General features: G+C 31.6%; 1 long non-coding RNA gene across 1 annotated transcript; it reads left to right on the forward strand.

The window, feature by feature from the left end:
• The first annotated feature begins 453 nt into the window (after positions 1-453).
• LOC108469502 (uncharacterized) lies at positions 454-2,395 on the forward strand. Its single transcript, XR_001869115.2, has 3 exons — positions 454-636; positions 1,136-1,230; positions 2,060-2,395. It is a non-coding gene; the product is annotated as an uncharacterized LOC108469502 (long non-coding RNA).
• Positions 2,396-17,121: the final 14,726 nt, after the last annotated feature.

Genomic DNA, 17,121 nt, shown 5'->3' on the forward strand with positions numbered 1-17,121 from the left:
TTATAAGTTATAATTATAATATTTATATAAAATTTTCAAATAATAATAATAATAATATATTGAAAAGGATTAATATCAAAACTATACATGAACTTTGATCCAATGTGTAATTTGATACATGAACTTTTATTTTGATTCAATTACACACATTACACAAATGAATACGTGTCACACCCCAAATTTGAGCCTAATAGTTTCGAGAGTAATTTAGGGATTTTAGCTCAAAATGTGTACGAAAATTCGAAGCATGTTAAACCGGAAATATCTTCGTCTATGGCTTTTAGAGATTAAATCAATTTTTGAAAATAGTGTAGAAAAGACATTTAGTTTTAAAACGTGGACTGCTTTGAAAAGGGGGTTAAAATTAGGAGTACCACAAGGATAAATATATCAAAGTTTAAAATTGACCTATTTCTTCCCCCACCTACAGTAAACTCACGAAAACTTATCCCCTCACCTCTTATTGTCGTCTCTTGATTTTCCAAACTTCAATCCTTATAATTTCTATCATGTTCCAAGCATTAAACCTCCCTAGAATTTTAAGAAAAACATCAAAAGCACCATTGATTTTACTATTGTTTATCTTGTGGGTTTTCTCGGATTTACTGTCAAACATTCATTCTTTCCTCAACAAAGGTAATATTTCGTTTTCCTATTAATTTTTTATGATATCTCCAAGTTTTTATTCAATTGAATCAAAGTATTGAATAAATGTCAAAATTTGTGTCGTTAATGGTGAAATTCGAAATTTTGAATGAAAACAATGTTTCAAAGTGTTTTCAACTTTTTTTTATGCGATTACAAGGTTTCTAAAATTTCCCTAAAGTTTTTTTGAAAGATTCTAAGGTTTTATTGAGTTTTCGTGAAGATGACCATTGTACGTCGAAATTTTGGAACCATGAATCTGTGTTGTTTTGTGTTCTTTGAAGGTTGAGAATCATTCTTAAATAAATAATTAGATGTTTGCAACCGATTTTAGACAAAGGGAATGAGTAAAGATTGAGATATTTGGGTTTTGAATTTGCAAGTCGAAAATTCCAATTCCAAAAGGAAGGAACCTTGGACCTGTGTTTTTTATTGTTTAGGTGTGGCTGTAGTTGTAAATTAATTATGTTTGTTGTGTGGTTAATTTTAGTGAAGATTCGGAACAGTTGGAACCTTCGATGAGCCAAGAAAAAAGGAAAGGAAAAGCTAGTTTAGGCTTTCGGCGACTAGGCGAGAGCACGAATGGTGAGTATTTGGAATCGCTGCTAGTAGACACAATTTATAGCATTAATTGTGAGCGTAGGAGTAGCCTAAACCCCTACTCTAAGTTCCAAGTGTAAGATTTCTTATACCCCTCGTTTAATTTGTGAAATATGTGATTGTGTGTTGTAGGTTGAGTATTAAGATGTGATAATGTGACATGCGAAATATATTTGTAATGGTTGTTGTGAATATGATAAATGTAGGCATGTTATGCATGTCAAATGACAACGATGATGTTGTGCTTATAATGTGAATATGCAGTGAATATGTAGTGAAAGTGTGCAAAAAATGGTAAGTGAATGAGTGTATAATTGTTGATATTTTGGCCTTATAGTTGGCATGTCATAAGATTTGTAAGTACTCCTTGTGTTGTGTTTTTGGGGCATTAAGGCCTGAGACATTTTTAGAGAGATAATGGAATGTGAGTTCAACTCCATTCACCGAGATATGTTGGTGTGTTGGAAAGAGTTAGCTAAATGCTACGCTTTTGAGATATGTTCGACTCATCAAGTCAATGGCGTGTTGGAGATCCAAGTATCCAATGTGTAGTGATAGAGCCCACTTTTATATTTCATAGCTCAAGTGTCAATTTGTCATAAAAATGTGATGTATGCTTGATTATGTGATGGTAAAGCTAGATGAGTTGGTAGACATTGTATGAGTATTTCAATATAACATTATAGTAAATTATGTAAGAATTTGTGATTGGGTCGTTTTCTTTTAACGCATGACATCATGTTTTTTTGATGGTTTTCCAAGCATTCACTAAGCTGGTTTAAGCTCACCCACTCTTTTTAAACCTTGCAAACAGTTAGCAATGCAGTATGAGCGATGCAGAAATTCCAAGGAAGTGATCCAAGTTAGGCTCAGTAATTTGAGTAAGTGATGTTATTATTCTTTTATACTGCAGAAATAAAGGCAATGTGGCTAGAATGTTGCTGAATATGCATATTATGTCTTGATATTTTGATGTGTTTATAGACTTTTAGGATTTGATGAATGTTTATCATTATTTTGTTGTATTGCTTTAGCTAGAATATTTGAGATTGAAAAGCTGATTTGGGACTAAAATTATGGTCATTTTGATGCTAGAGGATGTGTTAGTTGATGCATGATGAAGAGGTAAATGTTTGAGTGTGTATTATGCCATGTTTTGTTGTAATTTTTGCTATTTTATACTGTGGTATCCATAATTGGGGCATTAGTATCGAAACCCCCATATTGTAATGAATATGCAGAAAAATAGTAGCTCAATTTGGTATTGATACCAAATTTCGAGTGTCGATACTCAAGGTATAAATATAGAAACTTTTTTAATTGTATTGATAATTTGCTGGGTTTTAATTTTTGTAGAGAAACAGAATGCTAAAAAGGTACTGATTTTCTAAACAGTACCGATACCCTTTATGATAAATATCAATATCATCAAGTGTGTATCGATACCTACATGACTTGTTTGGCAATTTTCGTTAAGCTGTAACACCCCTAACTCGTATCCGTCATCGAAACAAGGTTACAAAGCATTATCAAACAAACAGAACAGTAAATCATTCAATTCATACATCAATGCAATACATATTCTGATTTCATTCAAATACATTCATAACGTCCTTTAATAGAGCCCTCGAGGCCCTAAAAAAATACAATAGAAACAGTCTGGGACTAAATGGGAAACATTTAGAAAGTTTGATAAAAAGTTAGAAAATTTTATACTGCAGGGGTCACATAACCATGTGACCAGGCTGTGTGGCTCATACAACTGAGACACACATCTGTGTCTTAGACTGTGTAACATTCGAAATAGGGACACACAGCCGTGTCTTAGCTCGTGTCTATTCCTATGTAACTCACTGACTTGGGTCACACGGTCAAGCCACATGCCCGTGTGCCAGACCGTGTAACTTTCGAAATGCAACCTTTAAAAACCTATAGGGGACACATGACTATGTCGCGTGGCTGTGAGTCACACATGGTTGAGACATACCCGTGTCTTAGGCCGTGTGGACAAAAAAAAAGCCAATTTCAAACCATTCATTTCACCCAAATCAACCTTGAACCTACAAGCCAAAAGCATCTATGAACAAAGCACCAAAACATACCAAAATATGCATAATAAGACCACTTTCAATATGCCATTAAAGCACCTCAAACACAATTCATCAAATTCACCCAAAACATATACATAATTGATCATTCATTTGGCATTTATATCTAATCTATTTCCATACCAAAACTTACCTCAAATGACCTCAATGAAACCTCATCATCACATACCAAGTTTGGTCATAAAACCTTGCATTAACTTGACCAAATAAACATCAACCATTTAACATCAAAGTACCATAAACATACCAACTACCAAGGTATGAAAATACCACTAATTCCACACTTTAAAACAACATTACAAGTTATAAACATTAACTAAACCTTAAACATAAGTTCACCTATACATGCCATTATAACCATGACCCAAACGTCAAAATCTATTGATATTATTGCTGAATAGTGTGATAGATCTCTAACGAGCTTCCAACTCGATCGATCTTCCGATAATCTGTAAAGTAAGAGAAAAACAACAACGCAAGCAATGAATGCTTAGTAAGCTTGTATAAACTTTAAACATAACAACATCAATTCACTAATTAGTATATTTATTCATATCATAGGTAAGTTCATCCATAACAAGCGTAATTTCTCATATATAAGTACATCTTTCAATTCATCAATCCCTTTTTCTTCATATCATATTTCAATAATGAACTTACCATTTCACTACATTTTCTTACCCGTTTCATTTGTATAATACCAGACATAAGCATAGACATCAATTATAATCTCAAGCTTGACATACGCCTAATCACTATCATCAATACACAAGTTAGTGCATTTATGTATACAACTCATTTGGAGACAATCACATGATAAACCATTTTATAAGAAAAATACACCTTTTGAATCATACCACGTTCTCATGAACATAAGCAGATTCTCATTTTTTTCATTTACCATTTCAATGCATATCATTAATATTAAACATGATATAATGTATACTTAAGCTTAACATAAACCTAAGCATCATCTATAGTCTCAACTGTTGAATTCATTTATGCTTAGATCAATATTCAATAAATAACAAATCTTTCAAATTCATGATATAGATTATCTTACCGAGATTTTCCATTTGAAGAACAACTTACAGATAAGAGTACATCGTCAATCCAACCAAACACACCAAATGCTCACACAAGCCAATCCCTCCAACACACCAATGCTCATAAGAGTTAATCCAACCAACACATTAATGTTCATAAGAGCTAATCTAACCAACACACTAAACAGAGAGTATAACACGAGAGTTCGCAACAAATTTTGAACCTCGGTTTACTCGAATAATATGAATATACATCACTCCATAGCCATCTCCACTACAATCCCCCGTAACACACTAAATCATTACTGTACTCTATCCCGCGTTCAATCTAATCTGAACATCAATTTTCAATAATATTTCTCAAATAATGATTCATTATCATCAATTGAATAGATACTTATTATATCATGTTATACAATTCAACAATTCATATAGATATTAAATTTTTAAACTGTACGAACTTACCTGGCCAAATCGCAGAAATGTCAAAATACAGGGGTTATTTGGTAATTTTTCATTCTAAATTAATAATTTCATTCTGTTTATAAATTTAGAAAGTAAAACAATGTATTTTATTCAATTTATAAATTTTTAATATTTTTACAAAATTGCCCTAAAATTTTACTTTTATTCAATTTAGTCAATGAGCCTAAAACATGCAAATTAACCATTTTTATTGAAATTTCTCAAATATTCATGGCATAACAAAGAGCCCATTTTTGAAATAATTTCACAACAAATACTTGTACTTCTATTATTTTAACAATTTAGTCCCTAATCAAAAAATTCATCAAAATTACTTAACAAAATACTTTTAAACATCAACCAACATTTCAAATTCATCATTTAATAACTAAAATCACTTAGATTCATCAATGAAAATATTAAATATCTTTAAAACCCAAATTTAGCTTGCATGCAAAGGAGGGATTTAGCCGCATGCTTAAGCTATCATCCACGGCTTTTTCATTCTTCAATTTCGACAAAACTCATGTAAAAAAAAAATGATAGCCTAATTGTTTTTGTTTCTAATATAATTTAATTTATCAAATAATCATTTTAATCTTGGTTAATAATTAAAATAAACATCAAATTCAAGCCCATAATTATCCACTAACTCCTTGAATGGTTTACTTACCATTTTAAGTCTATTTTGCTTTATTAAATAAGCTATTTATCACTCAAATTAAATAATGATCAAATTTTATATCTTTTACAATTTAGTCCTTTTAATTAATTAACTATCGAACATTAAAATTTATTAATGAAAATTTAATACAACCTTAATGAAACTCTATAAATATTTATAAAAATATTTATGGCTCAATTTATAGAAACGAGGTCCCGATACCTCATTTTCTAACACCACTTGACTTTAGGGTCTTACCACTTAAACTTAATAAATCGTTTATAATACATAAATTATCAATCAAAAACCTTTAAAAACCATATTTAACTCATAAATATTAAATAATAGCATTTACGAACTTACTCATCAGATTTGGTGGCCCTGAAACCACTGTTTCTGACACTACTGAAAAACGAGTTTTTACATAGGTGGTCTTAAAGCATGCTTCTAACTCGTTATAAGGTCATTTAATGTATGTTTAGTCATTTTTAACATCACCTAGGGTATTTTGGACTTAAAACTCCTATAATTGTTTAACTATGATGATGTTTGTATGTGAATGAGACGTGGTGTAATGTGTGATGATGTGATATTAGTGTAGCATCCTATTACTCAGGCTCGATGATCGGGTCGGGTATAGGGTGTTACAATACGTTAACTTATTCTTATATTAGAAAAGTATAATTATTTGTGTATATAATATGTAAAAAAATGGTGTTATATCAATAATGATGTTAGTAATTTGTGAAATTTGAATCAAATTAAAATGTCATGTATAAAATTACACGTAATTAAAGTTCATCTATAACATTGCATGTTAAACCAAAGTTCATTTATAGTTTTGAGATTTATCTATATTAAAATTATTATTTTACTAAATTATAATTACATTATAATGTTTAACATATCTAACATTATAATTAACATTCACTAATAATTTTATGATAATTTATTTGTAATTTTTATGATGAATATAAAATATCCTTAATTTAGTAAAATAGTAATGTTTAATATATCATTATTAGTAGACCGCCTATGGATCGAGCTAGATCCTAATAAAATTTTAGGCCCGTTTGATAGACCTAGGCTCGATTCAACCCAAAAAATGGGTCTAACTTTTTGCCCAAGCCTAGCCCGGATTATAGATGCTAAACTCGAGCCCGGCTAGTATAAAAAAGTTTTATGTTATTTTTTTATATAAAAAAATTTAAAAGTATATTACATCAAAAACACTAAAAAATGTTTCCCAACAAATTAAAAATAAATTAAAAAAAAGTCTTTATACTTAAATAACTAAGATAGGTGCAACTTAACAAACAAATGCCTCTAAAATAGTAACAAAATTAACAATAAAACAAGAGTTATACAATATCCAAACAATAACAACAAAATAGTAGCAACACAATAGTGAAATGACAACAAAATAGTGGGAAACAGCAACAAAATAATGAGAAAATAACATTTTTTTTTTGCAAATTCGGGTCAGGCCAGCCCAAGCCAAAAACCCTTACACGAGGCCTAGCGCGTCTTTTAAATGGATCTTTTTTTTTCCTAAGCCTATTTTTCGAGCTTATATTTTTGTCCAAACTCTCCCACTTTTTGAATGGACCTTTGGGCCGGATGGCTCGGCCATGAGCAAGTCTAATTATTAATAATATTTGAAATTTTAATATACATATAATAATTAATGGGCAAAATATAAGAATATTCACTAAATTATTGACTTGATTCTATTTTAGTCTCATAACTATTTTTTTTTATTTTATTACTCAAAACGAAAATCTAATAAATTGACTAATTCAAAATTTTCAAATTAATGATTTTTTTATTCTCGAATATCCAACTCGCCAATTAATTCTTCATAATGTCTTTGATAAATAAGATAGCAGCCGTTGACATTTTCCTAGAATTTTACGTAAACCTCTCTGAGATAAATAGTCTTTTTTGTGTAATTCCAAATATGAAGTAAGTCTTCATATCTTATTGTCGAAACTAACTATTTGCAATTCAACAGACCCTTGTTTTCTTCTTACTGAGATGAATGAATTTTTTACCATAAAACTAAAAACTTTCCTCCTTTTGTTGAATGTGAATTTAACTGATCAATAATAATAATACCAGTCATTTTGATATACACAATGATTTTAAGTTTGCTATGAACTTTATCATTTCTTTTTCAAATAAAATCAATCAATTCGGATTTCAATTTGATTTGTATATGGATAGAAAAGAGTGAGAGATTTCTACACAAAAAAAATTGAGAGTTCAAATAAGAGGATTTTATTGATTCATTTATCGATCTAATTGATAAACTTTTTGAAATTAAATATTTTAATCCTACTCCCCGTTAATTCTCCTTTGATTTTTCTTACAGAAAGTTGTTGTGGAATTTTGATAATTTTCTCAATTTTCCATGTGGGTAAGTAATTTTTCCTTTCTTTACTCTTCTTTCTTTCACTGAGTTTAGGCTCTCCTTATTTCTAATTTATTAATGATCACAGAAAAAGCTAGTACTGGTGGACTCGAACATAACCTGCAAGTTAGCAATGGGATTATTTCTACTCCTAACCAAAAAAGTTAAAAACTGTTACGTTTGGCAAATTACAACGAAAGATGAAGCTAAATCAACTCATTTGATGACAATATTTGAAGAGTGACAACAATGGGGCAAAGCATTGCCCACCGTCGCCCCCTCCACTCGACCTCATTCTCTCAACCCATAACAATCTCAAATAAATAAAAAAACCCAACCATTCAACTATCCAGAAACCCAACAATTCAAAAAAGAACCATACACATTAGTTGTCAGTAAAGAATGAGAGGAACACAGAGTGAGAAGCCTGCAGACACCCCAAAAATTCAGAAGAAATAAGATACAAAAGAAGAAAATCTAAAAAAGAAGAATAAAAGTAGAAGGCTCATCTCGGCAGCGTACGACGGGGGTGGCTTTAAAGCAATAGGACAATTCTATCATCAGAAGAGACCACTGACGACGGTAGTTTAGGGGGGCAATTGTTGGCGGTAGTAACAAAGGGGCAACTAGGTTTTTGATTGAAAAAAGTAGGAAAGAAAAATGAAAAGAGGTCGAGAGAGAGAGGTGGAGTCCGAGGACTTTTCAACGGTGATAAGGAGGCCAGCGATGGACGGCAGTGTTCGCGACGGTTGGAGAAGGGTGCATAGTTTGGGTTTCTATGGTGCAAGGAAAATGAAATAAGGAAAATTCAAAGAAGAAAAGCAAGGCAAAAGAAGCATGCCCAAAAGTAAACCAATCTCTCGGACTACTACGAAAAACACCATCGAATTTCAAAGTAGCACGATCTAATTCAAAAATTTAACCCAATTGAGCACGTCTAGCATATTTTTTCATAGTAACAGGATTATTATAACTCACTCCATTGAGTTTGCCACCATAAAACTCAACAGTTACACCTACTTGTTCGACACTATACTTTGATTCTGCCCTTCTAAAAGGGACATTTGCTTTAACAATTCTGTCTCCGTCTACCAAAACAACCAGAAATGTTTCAAAAAAAGTAGGCATACGACGTACAAAAAGTTCACGCCTGTCTTTATCTCTAAAGATAGGGTGCCCTAACCACCCAACGGCTATAAGAAGAGAAAAGAGAGGGAAAAAAGGAAAATGGCTAAGGACGACGGTGGCTTGAGGCGTTACTAGACAGTGGTGGCGATGGAAAAAGAAAAGAAAGGAAAATAAGATTCAAAATTCAAAAAAAAAAACACTTACGTGGAAAATTAAGAAAATTACATGGAAATTTCCAAAATTCCATATCAACTTCCTCTAAAATAAAAATTTTAAATGACTAAATCAAAAAATTAATAATTAAGTTACCAATAATTAAGTGACTAAAATAGAATGAAGTTAATAATTTAGTGATTATTTTTATACTTTACTCATAATTAATTATAAGTACATGTTTTAATTTATGTTTAACATTGGTTTTACTACTATTGAACTCACGATATTTGTTTTTGAACAATCTCATTATAGATTCTGAATATATCTTCTCTTTTTGACACAATACCTAAAACTACCCATAGTCCCTCCTCAACCCATAAATAAAAAGATAATGTGCTTCAACGCACTTGAACCCACGTCTTCCTGCATTGGTAATAATGTCCATACCAATCGAGTTAAGACTCAGTCAACTTTAACTCACGATATTTAAATGCAAACGGATTATTAATTTTAATGTTTCATTCTCTTCATATAACAAAATTTAAAATAAATTTTAATTGTTTATTTCTTAAGTCATTTAGAGGTCAAAATTTTCCAAAGACTTGTAATGCACTCAAAAACATGTTTCAAATGTGTTTTAATCTATCCAAATGTTTTTGAGTCATACCAAAGTGTTTCTAAGGTGCTTAAAGTGATTTTAAGGCACTTTGATAGTTCAGTCTCAAGAAAGGTAAGTTAGTAGCCAAACATTGCTCTAAGAGTACAAAATCTTGAGACATAACTTCCCAATAGCTACTTTTCAACCAAGTCTTGAGACATAAGTTGTGGGGACACTTTTTAAACTCAGATTTAATGTTTGCAAAGGTTAGATTTCACTCTCAATGGTCTCAAATGTCCACAAACTTGTTATTTGGCATAAATACTCATCAAGAACACTTCAAGACTAAAGAAAAACATATCCCAACATCAAAATCAAGAAAAAAACCTCAATTTTTTTATTTTTCCATTTTCTCTTGTACATATATCTAAAAGCTTATGGCTAGATCTTTTATCAGTTCAACTTAATTTTTGTAAACACGCACATTGTAGAAGTCTTTTTGTTTACTCATATCACCAATTATATATTGAGAGGGTTTTTAACTGAGTATGAAAAACTAAGAAATGTTATAGTTTAGCCATAAAAACTAAGAAAAAGATAATGTTATAAATGTTATACCTATGTATCAATTCTATTAATGAATTGGGAATTTTTTAATAATGAAAGTTAAGGTAGTGGAGTTAGGCAATTAGGATCGAACTACCATAAATTCATTATGTTAAGTTATTCTCTCATTCTTGTTTAATTTAGAATAGTTTGTAGAATTTTTAAATTTATCAATTCACTTCTCTTAATATTTATGCCCTAATATGTATACACAACATAATTAATTTTAATTTCATTATTATAATATTTAATTCTTAAAATATGTAGGAAAAAACTTTATGAAAAAATTAATATAATATAGATTGCTCTTGTAAAATATTAAACCCTAACCAAGACTTTATCAATTATATTAAGAAAAAAAAAGGGTGTTTGATTTAATTTGTTTAAAGAAAAACATCTTGATTTCTTTTAATATAAATAAATTATTATAAATATTAAATTCGACTTTAATTAAATAACTAACTAATCAAAATAAATCACTATCATAGGGTAACTATTAACACAACTAATTAAACTAAAAGTATTGCTCATTATGTTTGAAAACACATTTTAATTACAATTATTTTACAAAATTTGAAATAAAACATGGTAGAGAATTTGGTTTTTTAAATATTTCAGGAGAGAGTGCTATTTTCGTAATTTAGTAAAATGGCGACTTTTTTAAAATGTTATTGGTTTGACTCTAATTTTCAATTAAAATAAGGTTTAAATGTCAAAAAAACCATCATAAAATAATTAAAAATTTATTAAACCCTAATCAGAAATTATAATAAATTAAGCCCTTCATCAAAAGTTAGCAAACAATTAAGCCTTTGAATATAGCTTTCCATCGAAAGTATAATGCGGTGGTTGATATAGTGACTTAGATAAAAAAAAATGATGATATGAAGACTGACGTGCCATTTGATGTGGAGGGCTTAAATAATTTTTGTTTCTGTTATTAAGACATAATTGATTATTAAAATTATAAGATGATATGAAAAAGTTCAAAATTATTAGATTTATAAAAGAAATAGTAATTTTATATGATTTTAATAATGTTTTAAGAATTATATAATTTCATATAATTTCCCATTTTTATGCTTTTCTAATTTTTCTAACATTTTTTTATTTATAATAATTTATAATAACTTTTAATAATAATCTACTAATTATTTTTATTTTCTCTTACACTACCGATCGATGTCTCGTGCTAAGTTTTATATTTATGATTATCATACTTGAAAACTAACTATTATCACGATGAAGGCAATCGCACCTATCGAATAATAGTATAGTTTATAGCAAGACCGGAATGTTGAACCCACGGGAACTAAAAGTACTAGTATTAACTTTTTTTTTTATCTAGCCTAAAAATAAGAGGATTTGTTTTATCTAAACTAATTAACTAAACTAAGAATGCACAGGAAGTAAATTGGGGAAATACTTTTGAGAAAACTGATTGATTTAGACAACACCCAAGGGAAATTCCACCTGGACTTCACTTGTTATTTGACTCTGAATTAGACGATTTATTCACTTGACTTGATCCATAGAAATCCCTAATTTATATTATAATCTCTCTCGAGACTAACAACGTCTAACCCTAGGTTAATTAATTGAAATCTCTTTCTAATTAAAACCCATAGTGTTGCATTAACTCGATCTATGGATTCTCTTATTAGGGTTGACCCTAATCCGGTAGATTTATGTGTCCCTATGTCTAGGGGTGCAATCAACTCCGCTTAATTATGCTAGATCTACTCTTAGATAAGAACTTTTGCTCCTTTGAATAAGCACATCAATACTTGAATTAATATCCTGGAATATTAAAGCAAGAATTAAGAATACATAATTAAGAACAAATTAAATATTTATCATATAATTCAGAAAATAATAACAATATTCGTCTTAGGTTTCATCCCCCTTAAATATTTAGGGGATTTAGTTCATATATGTAAAAGAAAACATCTCATAAGAACAATGATAACAAAACATAAAGAAAACCCAAAAACCCCTGAAGGAAATTGAAGGGAGATCTTCAGTCTAAAAGAAGAATTTGGCTTCTGAGATGGATCAATCGGCTTTCTTCAAGTAATTCCTTGCCTCCTACTCCGTGTGTCCCCCTTAATCCTCCTCTAGGGTGTTTATATAGGCTTTAGAATGTCTCAAAACCCTTAAAAATGCCCTTTTTCAAATAGAATTAGACTTGGGCTCGACAGGGACACGGCCGTGTACCACGCCCGTGTGCAAGTGCTTTAAACCGTGTTAGAGCCTGTTAAATAGACACAGCCATGTGGTTTACCCCTGTGAGGAAGTCCAGGCTGCGTTGATTTCCCACGTTGACCCATTTTCTCCGTTTTTGGCCCGTTTCTCGCTCTTTTTACTCTCCTATGCTCACCTAAGTATAAAACATGAAATAAAAGGATTAGGAGCATCAAATTCCACAAATCTAATGATAATTCATCCAAAAATGTGCTAAGCATGGGATAAAAATATGTATAAATTACGACTTATCAGATACCCCCACACTTAAGTGTTTGCTTGTCCTCAAGCAAAATCCTCAACTCACAACCAAAATAAATTCTTTTCAACTTATAATTCTCATTAATAATGTCTCAAAATAATCCACACGCAGTCATGCATTGAAAATTTAACTAAAAGAACATTAAAGTTTCAAATAGTCAAAGTCGAGCATTTTAATCATAAAATTATAGTTATCCCCCTTTATCTAAGTAATTATCTTTGATTCCAAATTGACGATGGTTGACATCCTCACTAAAGTTTCACTCAAATCACTTAATGTGTTTAAGGTTCAAATTAAGCACTCATTAGTCAAACATGAAGAGTTATTACCATAGGCTTGCATGAAAATAGAATCTCCACCACTATAAATGAGATGATACACAAATCAAAAGGTCTTTGAAAGGTTGTAACGGGGCTTTGGGTTAAAGGTGTGGATAAAGGCCGAAAAAGAAACGGTTAGAATCGAGATTAACTTGATAAATTACCTAATTGGAAAAACAACTAATATCAATTGAATAAACATGAGCTTCATCTCAGAATATGGAATTCAATACTTAAGCTTATAAACAAAGAATTACTACTAATATGTATGTATATATGTTTTTTTTAAAAACAAGCATAAATGTGGAAAGTACATAATAAGAAATAATTCAGGGACTAAAAAGAACGAACCTAGCTAGGTAATAATTCAAGTTAAATCTCAATAAATAGGGAGTTAATAATCATGGGAAAAATTCTTAATGAATTAAAAAGGGTTAAGTTATGGGTTAAAATTTAGGTAAATTAAAAAAAATAGTTTGTTAAGCTCAAAGGGGTTCACTAAGGGTCAATTGTATAGGTAAGCTTTTTATGAGGAAAAAAATGGGTTAAAACCTAAGTGCCTTTATCATTTTAGTATATCAAATCAATGGTGTGGTCTCGACATATATAATCGATGCAAGTTCTAGAATAACAAATCAATGTTGACATACTCATGACCAATAAAATCAGTGAGCAAGAAGAATATATGCTCTAAAAGGCTCAAAATCTCATAGAAATTATAGATATTTGATGTCAATCTTGTAAATTCAGAACTTCAAGATAATACCTCAATTCAGGGAAACAACATAGTAATTTTAATTCTCAAAAGTTTCAACTAATCATACTCAATTCTCTAATGTCTTAAAGTGTAAACAATCAATGCACAATTACCTATGATTTAATTTAGAACATATCAATAAGAATCATAAATCAATCAAAATTTACTCTAATAATGATATGAGAAAATTATTTGAGAACAAGATTAAAATTCAGGGATTTTCTGATAATCACATAAATAACCTCCCCACACTTAATATGTACATTGTCCTCAATGTACAAAGATATATAATATCAATATAAAGATAATATCAAAAGAGGGAGAGAAGCAAAACTGCCCTGAAATTGTGGATGAAATCCTTGGATTAGTGATAGTGAGAATTATAGGTAAAGCTTATGAAAGGCATAATTCTGAGAAAGTAAACACCACTATGAAAAGAATTAAGGGATAATTCGATAATAACCTTAAGGATAAGCAGGGTTTGAAATATAACATAGAAGTCTTCAAAAATAAATAAGAGATAATGGAATTTTAAATAAAATAGAAATAAAAATAAAAATAAAAATAAAAATAATAGTAAAATAAGCACGCCCGTGTGCCCTTATTTCAGCTCGTATGTTTCATGGTTTTTCAAATTTGGGCGTGTCCGAAATTTGGCCCACGCCTGTGTTCATTGGGCATGTTGGTGTACACAGTCGTGTCACATGGTCGTGTCTTGCTTCATTCGCTTCTCTCACGCCCGTGTATATATGTGCACACCCGTGTTATTTTGACAGTTTCGACCACGGGTGGTGGGCACAAGCGTGTCGGATGCCCATATTAATTTTGCAGGATTGCCCATGGGCATGTCGCACGACCATGGCAACGTATCGAATCCCGTGTTTTGGAAAAAATTTTACTCTGTTTTCACACGACCGTATCGCACGGTCGTGTCGTAGCCCGTGGTGTGAGCACGACCTAAGGCACGCTTGTGTGCCTGGTCGTGTGGGTTTGGAAAACCTGTGTTCAAGGACTCGGTTAATGAAAAAAACTAAAATTTAAAGAAATCACACTGTTAGTGCTCGGGTTGCCTCCCGAGAAGCACTTATTTATAGTCTAAGCTCGACTTACCTCAATTTCGTGTGATTACGGTAGATTGAGGAGTTGAAACTCCTCACCTCTGCTATCAATTTTATCAAAATAAGGTCTGAGTCGAGTATTATTTACCTTAAAAGTTCTGAATACAGTATGTGTTACCTCGACTGTACCATGTGGAAAGATGTTCATTACCGTGAAGGGAGTCGCTCTATCTGTATTGTGTTCTAAAGTAGCAAATCGGGGGTCATTTTCATCTAACAATACTTTTTCCCTAACTTTAATTTGCTTTGTTTCATCCCTATTCTCATCATGGTGTCACTTCAATTTTTCGTATGCTTTCGGTCTCTGTGTACGCCATTCATCTAGTTTCTCGATCTGTAGCCTTCTCTCTTCATAGATGGGCCCTTTGTTGTTACTTGAACATGGCTTATGTATGCTCTTAGAACGTGTTTCCTGCAAATAAGGTTGTACCACATGATTAGTATTAGTAGCATGATTTATACAACCACCCTCAAAATTCGATTTGTTACTCAAATTACGAGCTTGAAGAGTGATTGTTTCATCACCCACACGAAGTGTGAGTTTGCCTGTACCAACATCAATAGTAGTTCTAGCAGTTGCTAAAAAAGGTCGTCTTAAAATCAAAGGTATGTTACTATCCTCTTCCATATCTAGAACAACAAAGTCTACTAGGTATATAAATTTATCGATTTTAACAAGAACATCTTCAATGATACGCCTAGGAAATCTAATGGTTTTATTAGCCAATTGAATTGTCATCCTAGTTTGTTTGGGTTTCCCAAGACCAAGCTGTTTAAAAATTTTATAAGGCATAACATTAATGCTCGCCCCTAAATCAGCCAATGCATTATTAACATCTAAGCTACCAATTAAACAAAGAATCGTAAAACTCCTTGGATCTTTCAACTTGTTGGATAGCTTATTCTGTAGAACGGTTGAGCAAACTGCGTTCAACTCCACATGCGACGCCTCATCCAACTTCCGTTTATTTTCTAAAAGCTCTTTTAAAAATTTAACTGCGTTTGGCATCTGCGAAAGAGCTTCAATAAACGGTAAGTTAATATGTATGTTCTTTAATAATTTAAAGAATTTACCAAATTGTTCGTCCGTGTGGTCTTTCCTTATCGCACTGGGATATGGTACGCGAGGTTTGTACTCTTTACTTACCGGTTTTCACTTATTGTGGTCCACCTTACCTTTACCTTTACTTACTACACTTTCTTGCCTCAGTTCGGGTTCAGGTTCAACTAACCCTTTTTTATTTCGAACAGTAATCGCATTAAGCTATTCCCTTGGGTTAGATTCAGTATTACTTGGCAAACTACCTTGTGGTTGTTCAGAAATCAGTTTGGCAAGCTGGCCTATCTGAGTTTCGAGCCCTTAAATCGACGCTTGTTGATTCTTAAGTGCGGTTTCGGTATTCTAAAAATGAGTTTCTGACACCGAGATGAATTTTGTTAGCATCTCCTCAAGGTTCAACTTTTTTTCCTGTTGGTAAGGTGGTTGCTGAAAGCCTGGAGGATGTTGTGGCCTTTGATTTCCCTGGCCACCCCATAAAAAGTTGGGATGGTTCCTCCAACCTACATTATAAGTGTTACTGTATGGGTTATTTTGAGATCTAGAATTATTATTACCCATATATTGAACTTGTTCCTCCTCGGTGCTAGGGTTGAAGGATTGATATTCTGTGTGTACTCCTCCTCCATTTGAATCGCACCTCATCACTAGATGTACCTGAATAGAACCATACAAACCATCAATTTTTCTATTCAAAAGTTATACCTGATTAGAGAGCATAGTGACTGAATCAACGTTAAAAACGCCGACTGCTTTCGTCGGTTTTGTCCTCATTACTTGCCACTGATAATTATTCAATGAAATCTCTTCTATAAATTCATAAGCCTCTTCAGGTGTCTTATTATTAATAGTTCCACCAGAAGTTGCGTCAATCATCTGTCTAGTCGAAGGATTCAGGCCGTTATGAAAAGTTTGAACCTGTAGCCAAAGTGGT

The sequence above is a fragment of the Gossypium arboreum genome, chromosome 8, assembly GCF_025698485.1.
Source record: "Gossypium arboreum isolate Shixiya-1 chromosome 8, ASM2569848v2, whole genome shotgun sequence".
Lineage (NCBI taxonomy): Eukaryota > Viridiplantae > Streptophyta > Magnoliopsida > Malvales > Malvaceae > Gossypium > Gossypium arboreum.